The 13,533-nt window shown below is 49.1% G+C and overlaps 1 pseudogene; it reads left to right on the top strand.

Moving 5' to 3' along the window:
- The first annotated feature begins 964 nt into the window (after positions 1–964).
- Positions 965–13,533, top strand: part of LOC143998044 (protein spinster homolog 1-like) — a 101,521-nt pseudogene continuing 88,952 nt past the window's right edge.

The following is a 13,533-nucleotide window of genomic DNA, read 5'->3' on the forward strand; positions in this document are numbered from 1 at the left end:
TCCAACTCAACGCGTTTTCACATGTTTCTCTGCTACTCATCACTCTATGTCCTGCATAGACCTTATATTCTTCTCCACATCCCTCCTGCCTAGACTTGCAGATGTGGGCCTGTACCCCAGATCGCTCTCTAACCACTGTCCCTACTGGGCGACGCTCTCCCTACGGCATACTCACCCCCTGACGACTTGGCGCCTTAATCCCTTCTGGTTAACTCTCCTTCCTGACGATGGGGATCTTGAATCGGGATGGCAGGCTTTTTTTGAGACTAACGAGGGATCGGCCCGACCATACGTAGTTTGGGAGGCTTTCAAACTTCATGCTAGAATGACCTTGCAGACCCAAATTAACCGGGTAAAGCGATCTTCTGCTGCTAATGTAGCTGAGGCAACACATACTCTTCAGACAATGGAACAGGATTTTATACGTGACTCTTCGGCAGAAAAGGCAGATAGTCTTAGGCTTTGCTCCAGAACACTTGACCTATTGCTTTATGAAAAATCCAAACAGAAGCTGTTCTTTCTCAGGCAGAGGTCGTTTGAGCATGGTGAGCGAGCGGGGAAACTATTGGCTTATTTAGTTCATGGTGAGGAGAGACCCCCTCTGGTGATCTCCCTCCGCTCGTCACAGGGTGTACTTGAGACTGATCCTATACGGGTCACCCAGATGTTTTGTGACTTCTTTACCTCTCTATACACCTCTACTGCCTCGGCCAACCCCTCCCTGATGGAATCTTTCTTGAATGGACTGTAGTTCCCCCAATTGACTGAGGAACAGGTCTCTGGGCTGGAGGCACCTCTGACTCAGGACGAAATAGTTTCAGCTATTGCTACATTCCCGTCATCCAAGGCCCCGGGCTCAGATGGCTTACCGATAGAATTTTACTCTGCTTACATAGAATTACTGGCCCCTAAGCTGCTAGCAATCTATGAGTCCATATTTCAGCACGCCGAACTTCCAATGTCTATGACGGAGGCGACTATTGTGTTAATCCCTAAACCTGGAAAGGACCCACATCTCCCGGAATCTTATCGCCCTATTTCCCTGCTGCAGGTAGATGTTAAGATACTTGCTAAGATTCTTGCCATCCAACTTAATAAAGTAATCCTCTCGCTGATCCTTGTGGATCAAGCAGGATTCATGCCCGGTAGGAACACGTCGTTTAACCTCCGCAGACTATTTATTAATCTCCAGAGTCCCCATGACGATCCCGGCTCTAGGATAATAGTCGCCTTGGACACCGCCAAGGCTTTTGATTCTGTTGAGTGGAGATACCTATGGACCTGCCTGGCTCGGTTTTGTATAGGGCCTAAATTTATTAGGTGGATCCAACTGCTTTATCAGGTCTTGGCGAATGGCTGGCCCTCTGAGCAGTTTCCCCTGTCTAGAGGTACTAGACAGGGGTGCCCCTTGTCGCCCTTGCTGTATGCTTTGGCGGCAGAGCCATTGGCTATGGCAATACGTGAGCACGTGGGCATAGTGGGTTTGTGTAGGGGTGGGATAATGGAGAAGATCAGCACCTATGCTGATGATACTCTACTGTACCTAAACGATTCGGATCAATCACTCCCCCTTGCTTTGACACTGATAGAAGACTTTGGCAAGTTTTCTGGTCTTAAAATTAACTGGGACAAGTCACAGATTTTACCCCTGGACAGTTTCCCGCCCCCTAGAGACAGAGCTCTGCTTCCTTTGCAGAGGGTGGACACGCTTAAGTATCTTGGCATCATGACTTCCAGATCCCCGTCAGATTATATTAAACTTAACATAACTCCTTTGCTTGACCTGATTAAACAGAAGACGCAGCTTTGGGCACGCCTTCCCTTGGGGGTTATGGGGCGTACAAATCTGATTAAGATGGTTCTCCTTCCCAAAATTTTGTACATGCTTTGGCACTCCCCCGTCTACCTGGTCCTTAAACATTTTAAGGTGATGGAGGCCCTGTTGAAACCCTTTGTGTGGGGTAATAGTAGGCACAAACTTGCATGGCAAAAATTACAACAACCCACTGACCTAGCGGGACTGGCAATGCCGGACTTTAATGTCTATTATATAGCTTCTCAATTGTCGCAAATGTTCCATATAGATAAAACAGACAAAGACAGGTTCTTACACTTTTTGTGCCCGTCATGGATCAGGCCTACCTCAGACCCAATGGTGGCGATTGTTGGGGGGCCGGAGGGGGGAGGGGGGAGGGAGTCTGCCACATCTCTTCTTTACCATTATAGGAGGGTGTGGCGAATTGCCTCTTTGAAGCTGTGCCTTCCGTCCCTGCATGAATACACCCCCATATGGCATAATTGGTGTCTCCCAGAATTCAGACGGATTGTGGATAGCGGATCATGGTGCGGGAAGGGCATATTTTACATGTCTCACATGCTTACTGATGGCACACTGAAATCCTTTCCTGCCCTACAGGCGGAATACGGGCTCCCGAATCACTTTTATTACAGATACCTGCAGATTCGACATGCCTACCGTGCCCAATTCCCCCTGGATGACCCATCTGTACCCCCCAATCCATTGATGGCGGCAATTAAAAACCCAGATCCCAAAAAATTAATTTCACAATTTTACGCTATGCTATCACTTCCTTCCATGACTGTAGCTGCCTTCACACTTAAAAATAGGTGGGTGGGGGAGTTGGGGCCTATCACTGATGATGAATGGAGTGATGCGTTGGAAACCTGTAAACTAGTTTCGCCCAAACTTTCTGACCGGCTAACTCAAATTTTCATAACACACAAAGCGTATCTCACGCCGCTCACGGTCTCCAGGTACAGGCGCGCGTGCCCTGGCACTTGCCCCATGTGTGCGCGTGCATCTGGCACCTTTTTTCATCTTCTCTGGGAATGTCCTAAAATTCAAGCGTATTGGTCCCAGGTGGTGAGGTTTCTCCATGATACGATGGATTCCCCCGTTACACTTCAGCCGAAGCTGTGTCTTCTGGGTATTTTCCCGGACACGGCTTTGAACAAATACACTAAAATATTTTTACACAAAACCCTATTTTCTACACGGAAAATGATTGCCAGAGTCTGGATGAGATCTGACCCTCCAACGGTCTCCCAATGGCTTGGGGACATCAATGGTGTCTTGCCTTTTAAGAAACTTATATACATCCATAGGGGATGCCCTTCCAAATATGAGAGGATCTGGGACAGGTGGCTTAAAAACTCTGCAACATGCATAGCTTAATCAGTCCCTTGATGAGTATTGTTTGGTACTGTTTGATAGGACTTAGCAGAAGAGTTGGGTATGGGCGGGTAGGGATGGGGAGGGGAGGGGTGGGTGGATTTCTGGAGGGGATGATCTGGATCCGGTAACAATTCCATACCGTGTACTGACTTAAATATTTATGCGAGACATGTATATACATTGTGTATGATGAGTGCACCTGTGATTATCATAAGATTTGATGAAGACAACATTTTTTTTTTCTGTATGTACCGTACCTCCTTTTTTCAATAAAAAGAACTCATGTTAAAAAAAAAAGATGTATTCACTACATTTTTAAGAAAATTATTTGGTGCATTGTAAATAAGCTTTTGTCACGTGGGCATTTTACTTTGCTAGTATACAAATGACAGGATAATATACACTCACTGACCACTTTATTAGGTACATCTGTTCAATTGATTGGTAACACAAATTGCTGATTGGTCAATCACATGGCAGCTACTCAATGCATTTAGACATCTAGACGTGTTGAAGATGACTTGCTGAAGTTCAAACTGACCATCAGAATGGGGAAGAAAGGGGATTTAAGGGACTTTGAACGTGTCATGGTTGTCAGTGCCAGACGGGCTGGTCTGAGTATTTCTAAAACTGCGGATCTATTGGAATTTTCATACACAACCATCTCTGGAGTTTACAGAGAATGGTCTGAAAAAGAGAAAATATCCAGTGAGCAGCAGTTGTGTGAAGGAAAATGCCTTGTTGATGTCAGAGGAGAATGGGCAGCCGGGTTCCGGATGATAGAAAGGCAACAAACTCAAATAAGCACTCGTTACACCCAAGGTATGCAGAATACCATCTCTGAACACACAACATATCGAACCTTGAAGCAGATGAACTACAGCATCAGAAGACCACACCGGGTGTCACTCCTGTTAGCTAGGAACAGCAAACTCATGCCCTGTACACACGACCGGTTTTCCCATCGGAATAAACTCCTGAGGATTTTTTCCCGACAGAATTCTGCTGAAGCTGTTTTGCATACACACGATCACACCAAATTCTGGCCGCCCAGAACACAGTGATGTACGACGGGACTAGAAAAGGGAAGTTCAATAGCCAGTAGCCGTTTTTGGTATGCTGGAAGAGCATAAAGACGAGTGGTTTTCCCGATAGGAATTGGTTCTGTTGGAAAAATATAGAACATATTCTCTTTCTAGGTCAGTCAAAATTTTTGATGTAAAAAATCAGATTCCGGGAATACACACGATTGGAATATATGATGAAAAGCTCCTGTCTGACTTTTTCTGTCGGAAATTCCGCTCGTGTGTATGCGGCATCCTGCCTTGCATCACCGGTCCAGGCTGGTGGTGATGGTGTAATGGTGTTGGGAATATTTTCTTGGCACATTTTGGGCCCCTTAGTACCAAATGAGCATGGTTTAACAACCACGGCCTACCTGAGTATTGTTGCTGAACATGTCCATCTCTTTATGACTACTGTGTTCCCATCTTCTGATGGCTCCTTCCAGCAGGATAATGCACCATGTCACAAAGCTCAAATCATCTCACTACTGGACAATGAGGTCACTGTACTCCAATGGCCAGGGCCAGACTGGGAATAAAAACCAGCCCTGGAAAAAATTTCATACCAGCCCCACAGCATTATTATACCAGCCCAACAGCATAACGTCATTATTTTCTTGTTCATGAAAGGGAAAACCATACATTTTAAAGCGCATTTGATGAAGAGTGTATTATATATATATATATATATATATATATAGAAAGGCCAGTATGGTGGCCTGAAATTATGGGAGGAGCCCGGTGGTGTATATAACCTGCCGTTCGCCCATCTTCCTCGTCGGTTCCGGTGCGCGATACCTGATACGTCAGATATCAAGGGCCGACTATCCAGAGCAGACGCAGCGAGCCTGTTCGGCGGTTCCCGCATTTTTCGTCTTCAATTCGACAATCCCGTCTCGTCCATCAGCGTCCGTAGGTTCGTCGACGTCGTACCCATCGAATTTGTCGCTCGGGCCGGCTGTCGCAGGTAGGGCTTCGGCACCCTCTTTTCATTATGTTCTCGATGTACCGTCATTATGCTTGTACGCACGAGCCGCTCGGTTCTGTCATATCGAATGTTTCGGTGGCCTCGTACGCTTGTCACTGTATGCTACTTTCGATGTAGGCGTTGTCATCATTCGACACATTCGATTACGCCACGTCAGGCGATTCATTCGCAGCTACGGCATTCGAAACCGTTCGACTGCCCGTGCATTTCTATTGTAGCGGTCGAATCGTTCGACCCACAGCCGACTGCTTGTTACGACAAGGCAATCAGTCCGCACGTTTCGCTTGCTCTGCTCCAGTTCGAATATGTCTCTTCATTTCTTGCAATTATGTTATGTGTCTCATTTCACCTCGTTCAAACATTTCAGTCCCAGTCATTTCTGCTGCTCCAATATCATTTCTGTCACTAGTCGCGCTCCGTCGCGAATCCTGTCGCACCGCTGGTGCACCGATTCGCTTTGAAGTGCCCCAGGGTTCGGCCTCATTTCTGTACATGCTCCAGAGACTGAATCACTTGCAGGTTCACGCTCGGTCCCTGATTCTTGTCTTTGTCATGGCATACCATTTCTGTCACTTATTACGCTCCAATTCGAATCCTGTCGCATTCCTCTATGCACCGATTCGTCCTGGTGCGCCCAGCTGCTACGCCTCATTTCAGTACATGCTCCAGAGACGGATTCTTTGGTTACCTACAGTCCAGTCGTTGAATCCTGTCTCTGTCATGGGACATCATTTCTGTCACTTATTACACTCCAATTCGGATCCTGTCGCATGTTATTATGCACCGATTCGTTCTGGTGTGCCCAGCTGCTACGCCTCATTTCAGTACATGCGCCAGAGACGGATTCATTATTTGCTACCATCAGTCCAGTCGTTGAATCTTGTCTCTGTCATGGGATATCATTTCTGTCACTTATTACACTCCGATTCGAATCTTGTTGCATTTATTTTATGCACCGATTCGTTCCGGTGTGCCCAGCTGCTACGCCTCATTTCAGTACATGCGCCAGAGACGGATTCATTATTTGCTACCATCAGTCCAGTCGTTGAATCTTGTCTCTGTCATGGGATATCATTTCTGTCACTTATTACACTCCGATTCGAATCTTGTTGCATTTATTTGATGCACCGATTCGTTCCGGTGTGCCCAGCTGCTACGCCTCATTTCAGTACATGCTCCAAAGACGGGATTCGTTTGTTAGGTGCATGGGCTCGTCTTCTGATTCCAGTCTTTGTCATGGGTTTCATTTCATTTCACCTATCACGTCCCGGTACGAATAGTCATGTTCATGGACCAATTCGTCCCGGCGTGCCCCAGGAATGGCCTCATTTCAGTACATGCTCCAGGTTCCGTTTCGTGCTCGGTCGCAAGTTTGTGGCATGGCGATTCGGATCTCTGTCATGGCAGATTCATTCATTTCACGGTCACGTATCACTTCCCGCTTCTAGTCCAGTTGATTCTTCAACGTTGGATTCTTATCGGGGGCCCTTGCTCGTCAGCCTCATTTCACTAAAAAAAAAAAAAAAAAAAAGAAAGGGGAAGAAGAGAAAAAAAAAAAAAAGGGGGGGGGGTAAAAAAAAAAAAAAAAAAAAAGGGGGGGGCGATTCAGGGGGGGGGGAAAGAGAAATTTTTTTTTTTTTTTCCTTCTTTGGTGTCATTTTATCTCATGTGTGACGTCTCACCTCCACTGTTAGCTAGCCTTCGTCAGGTGGGAGTCTCAAACAAACTTCACCTTCATCTCCTCAGGTCAGTCGAGTTCAGTAGGTCCAGCCTGCACCTGGTCAGACGGGGCCTCCTTAGGTAAGCATAATCATCTAGCGGGGAAAATGCCCTTCAGCAAAGCTGCCTTCTTTGAAACAGGTATTTCTTTAGGAGTCTCCAACCAGTTGTAATCCATGTCACCCCTTATAGGTCCGTATTAGGAGAAAGACCCGCATCAGAGGGCTTGTGGCCTCGTCAGACCCAAATTCCGCCACCATGTCCCAGGCCGGCAGCGAGGACCTCACGGCTCCATTGTCTCCATCCGGTTCAGAGAATGGCAGCCAAAGGGCCTTCAGAGCTTGGACCATTCCCAGGCTAACACTCGAGCTGAGACGCAGGGGTGTGCCCTTTTCAGCGACAGCCAGAAAGGCAGAGCTTTTCCGGCTCCTGTTTCCTCCTCCCGCGGCGGTGGAGGCTTCTACTCAGCAGGCCTCCTTAGGCTCCATCGCCTCTTCTATCTCCCAGCTCCACACCCTGGTGTCATCCATCACGACCTCAATGACAGATCTGCAGGGCCGAGTGGCCCTCCTCGAGACCCAACCCTCTGTTTCTCCGCCTGTACCAGCATCCCTGCCAGTTGTGAGCCCTCCTGCAGGTATCCCCGGAGCTGCACCAATAGTGTACCCATCTCATTTGGTGTCAGCAAACATCAGGAAGGACATCTTAGAGGGAAAGGACGTCAATTTGGCTTCCCTGCTGATCTCAATTCATGAGCTGGCAGAGAATAAGGCCTATACTTGGGGGGACGTATCAGTGGTCCTCAAAGCTAAGGACCCCAGATTAGATAGAAAACTCTCTGTCACTGAGTTTACCTTAGCCTTTGGCATGATGAGGGACATCATTTGCTCAGCCTCCCCTGCCAGGAGGGAGGAGCTGGATCGGTACCTCCATGTGGTAGTTGACCTGGGCTACAAGTACGGCGGATTTTCATTTTATGACTACCACCGATCCTTCTCCGCTAAAGCAGCCGCCAGGCTCTCCCAGTTCCAGACCCCTACGGATTGGAGCACCATGGACACAGAACTGTTCTGCCGCCACTTCGCGGGGCTTCGGTCCCCTCTGTGTGCAATCTGCCAGTCAGCAACACATACTGCGGCCTGGTGCGCTACCTCAGTGGCAGCCCCGCCCTTCGTCGGCCCATCTACCTCGGGGACCGCTCAGGGCCCGCAAGCGCCAGCTCGCCCGCCACAGACCGATAAGCTAGGGCGCCCAGTTAAGACCATGGGCGGTGCTTCAATCTGCAATAATTATAACAGTGGGTCGTGTAATTTCAGCCAGTGTAGGCTGCTCCATGTGTGCACTCAATGTCATAGAGCTCACCCCCGGCTCATGTGCGAGATCAAGCAGCTCAAAAGGTCCTGACTAAGCCGGCTCAATGTGTCATGGCTTAGCGTCTACCTATCCAGCCACCCTACCCCCTCACTGTCCACCTTCCTCGTCCAGGGCTTCACGGAAGGCTTTCACACTGGACTTATATCTCTCCCTCACGTCACACACGAATGCCAGAACCTCCGCTCAGCAGCCACGGATGAGCTAGCCATCGACCAACTGCTACAATCTGAACTAGATCAGGACTTTGTCATCGGCCCTTTCGTACAGCCCCCATTCGTCACCTGGCGAGTCAGCCCTATTGGGCTTGTCAAGGGCAAGTTCTCTAATAAACTCAGATTGGTTTATGATTTGTCAGCGCCTCATTCCTCCACGGTTCCCAGCCTCAATTCCCTTATTCCCTCTGAGGAGTTCTCCCTTAAATATGCATCAGTAGACATGGCCATCCAGGCCATTCTTAAGACAGGCACAGGTACCTGGCTCTCCAAGGCCGACATCTCAAATGCTTTTAAACTTCTTCCTATCCATCCTTCCCTCTGGTGCTGGCATGGAATCAAGTGGAGGCAGCAGTACTACTTTGCCACTAAGCTCACGTTCGGGTCCAAGAGTAGTCCTTGGCTCTTCGACACCTTCGCACAGGCTCTTGCTTGGATCTTGTTACACGTAGCCCAGTGTCGGGAAGTCATTCATTATCTGGATGACTTCCTGCTGATAGAGCCGCCCGGCTCTCCCCCACAAGATCTGGCTAAGTTGAGGGGAGTCTTCAATAACCTTAATGTCCCCATTGCCGAGCACAAGGTGGAGGGTCCGTCGCAGGCTATCACCTTTCTCGGGGTCAGCCTAGACACTAACACTATGCAGGCCAGCCTTCCCCCGGATAAACTGACCCGCATCAGGACGGTCCTGAGGGACTTTACTCATGCCAGGACTTGTACCAAGAGACAGCTCCAGTCCCTTCTTGGTATGCTCAATTTTGCTATGCGCATCATCCCCCAGGGGCGCTCGTTCGTGTCACGCCTGCTGGCCTTATTATCCCACTCTCAGGATCCGGAGCAAGTACTCAACCTGGATTCCGCGGCTATTGCAGACCTAGCCATGTGGGAGGAATTCCTGTCCTCCTGGAACGGAGTGTCCCTGTTCGTCCCCTCCGTGTCCGCCCTTTCACCTCGGGTGGTGACCGACGCGGCGGCCTCCACGGGCTTTGCGGCTATTTTTGGCAACCTCTGGCTCGCAGCCCCCTGGCCTCCACAGATACTGGCTATTCCTGGCTTCACTGAGACGTCCTCCCTGTTCGAGCTATATCCCATTGTAGCCGCTGCACACACCTGGGGCCGCAGCTGGTCAGGCCAGACGGTGGTCTTTTCTACAGATAACCTGGCCACTGCGGAGATTGTCAATAAAGGCAGGTCCAGATCTCTACAGATTATGTCCTTCCTGCGGCGACTGACCCAGCTCTCATTATTGTTTCAGTTTAACCTTCATTGTTCTTTTGTCCCCGGCAAATTCAATCAGGCGGCGGATGCCCTCTCCCGCTTTAACTTTGTTTCGTTTTTTGATCAGGTGCCCGGAGCCGGACCAACTTCTGCAGCTATCCCGGACTGGTCTCAACTGACATTGGATTAGCCCCGCACTTGTCAGCAGCGACTCAACTTATTGATCACTCCCTCTCAGACAATACCCGCAAGGCCTATCAGTCGGCCTGGAGGGCCTTTACTCGCTTCATATCATCCCACAATACAGAGACCTCCCGGGTCAAGCAAGTCCTTGCCTTCCTTTCCTACTGCCATTCGGACTTGGCATTGTCTTTCAACACAATCCGATTGTACTTGGCCGGGGTACAACACTTCACGTCCCTCCAGGACCCTTCCAAGCCCTCCTTATTCACCTTTCACGCCGTCCGGGCACTCATGCGCGGCATTCAGAAACGTCGGCCGGTTTCCAGCATCAAACGGCTGCCTATCACGGGCGAAGTGTTCAGGGACATGTCAGACGTTCTGGCCTCCTCACCTTTCGGTCTCCATGACAGTGTCGTCCTGCAAGCAGCCATACACCTGGCCTTCTACGGCTTCTTGCGGCCAGGCGAGTTTACCTGCAGTGGCCCCTCGGCACGTATGCTGTGCAAGCACCATCTAGTTAGGTTTGAGGACCATTTCATCCTACATTTAGCGGTCTCAAAGACACAGCAGCTTGGCCCAGGTACGGACATACATCTCTATAAAACCCACAACCGCTGGTGTCCGGTTGCTGTCCTCACCCGCTTGCTGACCCTTTTGGCCGATCAACCAGGAACTGGCCCACTTCTCCCCTTTCACTCCAAACCTCTCAACGCAGCCCAGTTCATGGAGCATGTCAGGATACTCCTGGGCATCCTTCACCTCAATCCCGCACACTACTCGGGACATTCGTTTCGCATCGGGGCAGCTTCAACGGCCTCCCGCCAAGGGGTCCCGGTCCACGTTATCAAAAAGTTGGGTAGATGGAAGTCCTCCTGTTTTGCCCGTTACGTACCCAATCCGCAAGTTGAGATGGCCCAGGCCTTTGTCAAACTTACCCAGTAACAGTCTTGGTTCAATAAAATACATCCCCTACCTGAGTGTTTTGCCCCCTTATTTTGGTATACCGTACGTTAGACCAGGGCACACTTTCAGGTCCATTTCAGGTAGCGAGTTTATGTTGTCCTTGTCTATCATCCTTGTCCGTATCGGTCAGAGGGCTCTTCACCATAAATAGAAAGGCCAGTATGGTGGCCTGAAATTATGGGAGGAGCCCGGTGGTGTATATAACCTGCCGTTCGCCCATCTTCCTCGTCGGTTCCGGTGCGCGATACCCGCCCACCCGTCCCCTTTTATCAGGCCTTCACTCTAGCATACTCCTCATATGAGTACTCATTTCACCCATTTCATATTTATTTCATTTTAAGGTATGCCCCCTTATTTTGGTATACCGTACGTTAGACCAGGGCACACTTTCAGGTCCATTTCAGGTAGCGAGTTTATGTTGTCCTTGTCTATCATCCTTGTCCGTATCGGTCAGAGGGCTCTTCACCATAAATATATATATATATATATTGTGGCAGCATGCAGGTAAAGTCACCTGGTTGTATCCAGGATGGGAAATATGTGTGCCCTAGATTCAGGCTTTATGCAGACTTTTACAATTAGAGGGGAAGAGTTAATGAGCCCAGCTGAAGTAAGTGGGCTCATTAAGACCTCTACAAAAAACCCCAGCATGCTCAGGGAGATGCTCCATCCTGGAACCAGTTTTGTGTTGTATAGACTGGGGAGTGTGAGATCTGTTCTGTGTGGTGAGTTAATGCCTGTGTGGCAAACCCCTACAACATAGACAGGGACTGGGGCAGCACAAGGCTGCACCCAGGTGTTAGACAGGGAATCTAAGTGTGTAGTTAGAGGTCAAGCTGACCAGGATTTATTTTCATGTTTTATTTTTGTTTGGCTGTTATATGTATCACTGCATGTAGCATAAATAAACCGCACCTTTTGTTTTTTTGCACCTACAACGCTGTCTGCTGTGCCTGATTTTGTGTTGTGTACCCATCCAGGGGGTCACACACACCCGCTGCCGAGCTAACCCCTCACAGTTGGTGGAGAATTTTGGCAGTTTTTTTTTTCAATTTTTTTTAAAAGGCCAGCATGGAGGAGATACTGAGACAGCTGGCTCTAGCAAATGCAAACCAGCAGCAAGCAAATGCAAATCAGCAGCAAACAAATGCAGCTTTACAAAAGAGCCTTGCAGCTCAACAACAGAGCCTTGCAGCCCAGCAGAAAGCTCACCAGCAGAGCCTGGAAGCTCAGCAACAAGCACAGCAGCAATCTGAAGCCCGCTTTATAGACCTATTGCAGAAACAAGAGCAGAATTTTCAACAGAAAATAGAGACATTAATACAGCAACTTCCGCAAACCAATGAAGCAAGTGGTTACAATAATACCGCATCCTTTGGTGTGAGCCGTTTATTGACAAAAATGACTGGAGAGGATGATCCGGAGGTGTTTTTGACCACATTTGAAAGGACTGCTGAAAGGGAAAAGTGGCCTAAGGAGCAATGGGCTGGACTGGTGGCCCCTCTGTTAACTGGGGAATCGCAGAAAGCTTATTATGACCTAGAGCCTGACCAAGCAAAAGACTATGTGGTGCTAAAAACAGAAATATTGGCACGGCTGGGTGTCACCCTGGCCGTCCGGGCTCAGCGTGTGCATAATTGGACTTTTCAGGTTGGAAAACCCCCCAGGTCTCAAATGTATGATCTCATTCACCTGAGCAGGAAGTGGCTGCAGCCAGAGACTTTGACCGCACCAAACATTGTGGAACGTGTTGTTATGGATCGTTTCCTGAGAGCTCTTCCTACTGCCATCCAAAAATGGGTAAGCCATGGAGACCCAGAAAATGCAAATAAACTTGTGGATCTGGTTGAGAGGTACTTGGCTACAGAGAACCTGACCACCTCTTCCAGGGACTCACGGACTTTCCACCCTAAGACCAGATCATTTCCAGTGGCGGGTAAGATGACTCCAAGGGGTGAGGGTGGAGAGAGTGAGAGGGTGGGAGTTCTACCTAAGGTCTGGCGGGAGCAGCCCAGGAAGCCCATGCTGCAAGAGGCAGCGAAAAAGATTATTTGCTACCGCTGCCGGCAAGAGGGACATATTGCAGCCAATTGCCCCGTTGTGGATGAGCCTATGCAATGTGACTTTGTAAGGGAGAGACGTCAGTCGCTGTTTGCGACAGTTGCATGCACTGCCACTCGGGGACCTGAGAAACATTTATGTAAAATGTGTATTAATGGTAGAAATGTTGATGTGTTGCTGGATTCAGGTAGCCTGGTAACATTGATAAAAGCTGAATTAGTTACTACAGAGGTCTCTGGGAAGAACAGGGTGGCTGTTATTTGTGTGCATGGGGACACCCGAGAGTATCCTGTAACTTCAGTGTTTTTTGAGACCCCCAAAGGTAACCTCTCTCATCAGGTGGGGTTAGTGTCTCACTTACCACATGATGCTATTGTGGGAAGGGATTTTCCAAAATTCTGGGAACTCTGGGATTGTCCTGAGCCCCCCACTGGTGCCCCTATAAACCAGGAAGATGACCAGAATTCCTCTGGGAGTGGTGAGGACTCTCCTGAATTTCCCTTGTCGGTATTGGCAGGGGAAACTCGAGAAACTGGGGAGGAGCCAACATCCTCA

The sequence above is a fragment of the Lithobates pipiens genome, unplaced genomic scaffold (genome assembly GCF_037356315.1).
Source record: "Lithobates pipiens isolate NorthernLeopardFrog02 unplaced genomic scaffold, aLitPip1_a1.2 Scaffold_19, whole genome shotgun sequence".
Lineage (NCBI taxonomy): Eukaryota > Metazoa > Chordata > Amphibia > Anura > Ranidae > Lithobates > Lithobates pipiens.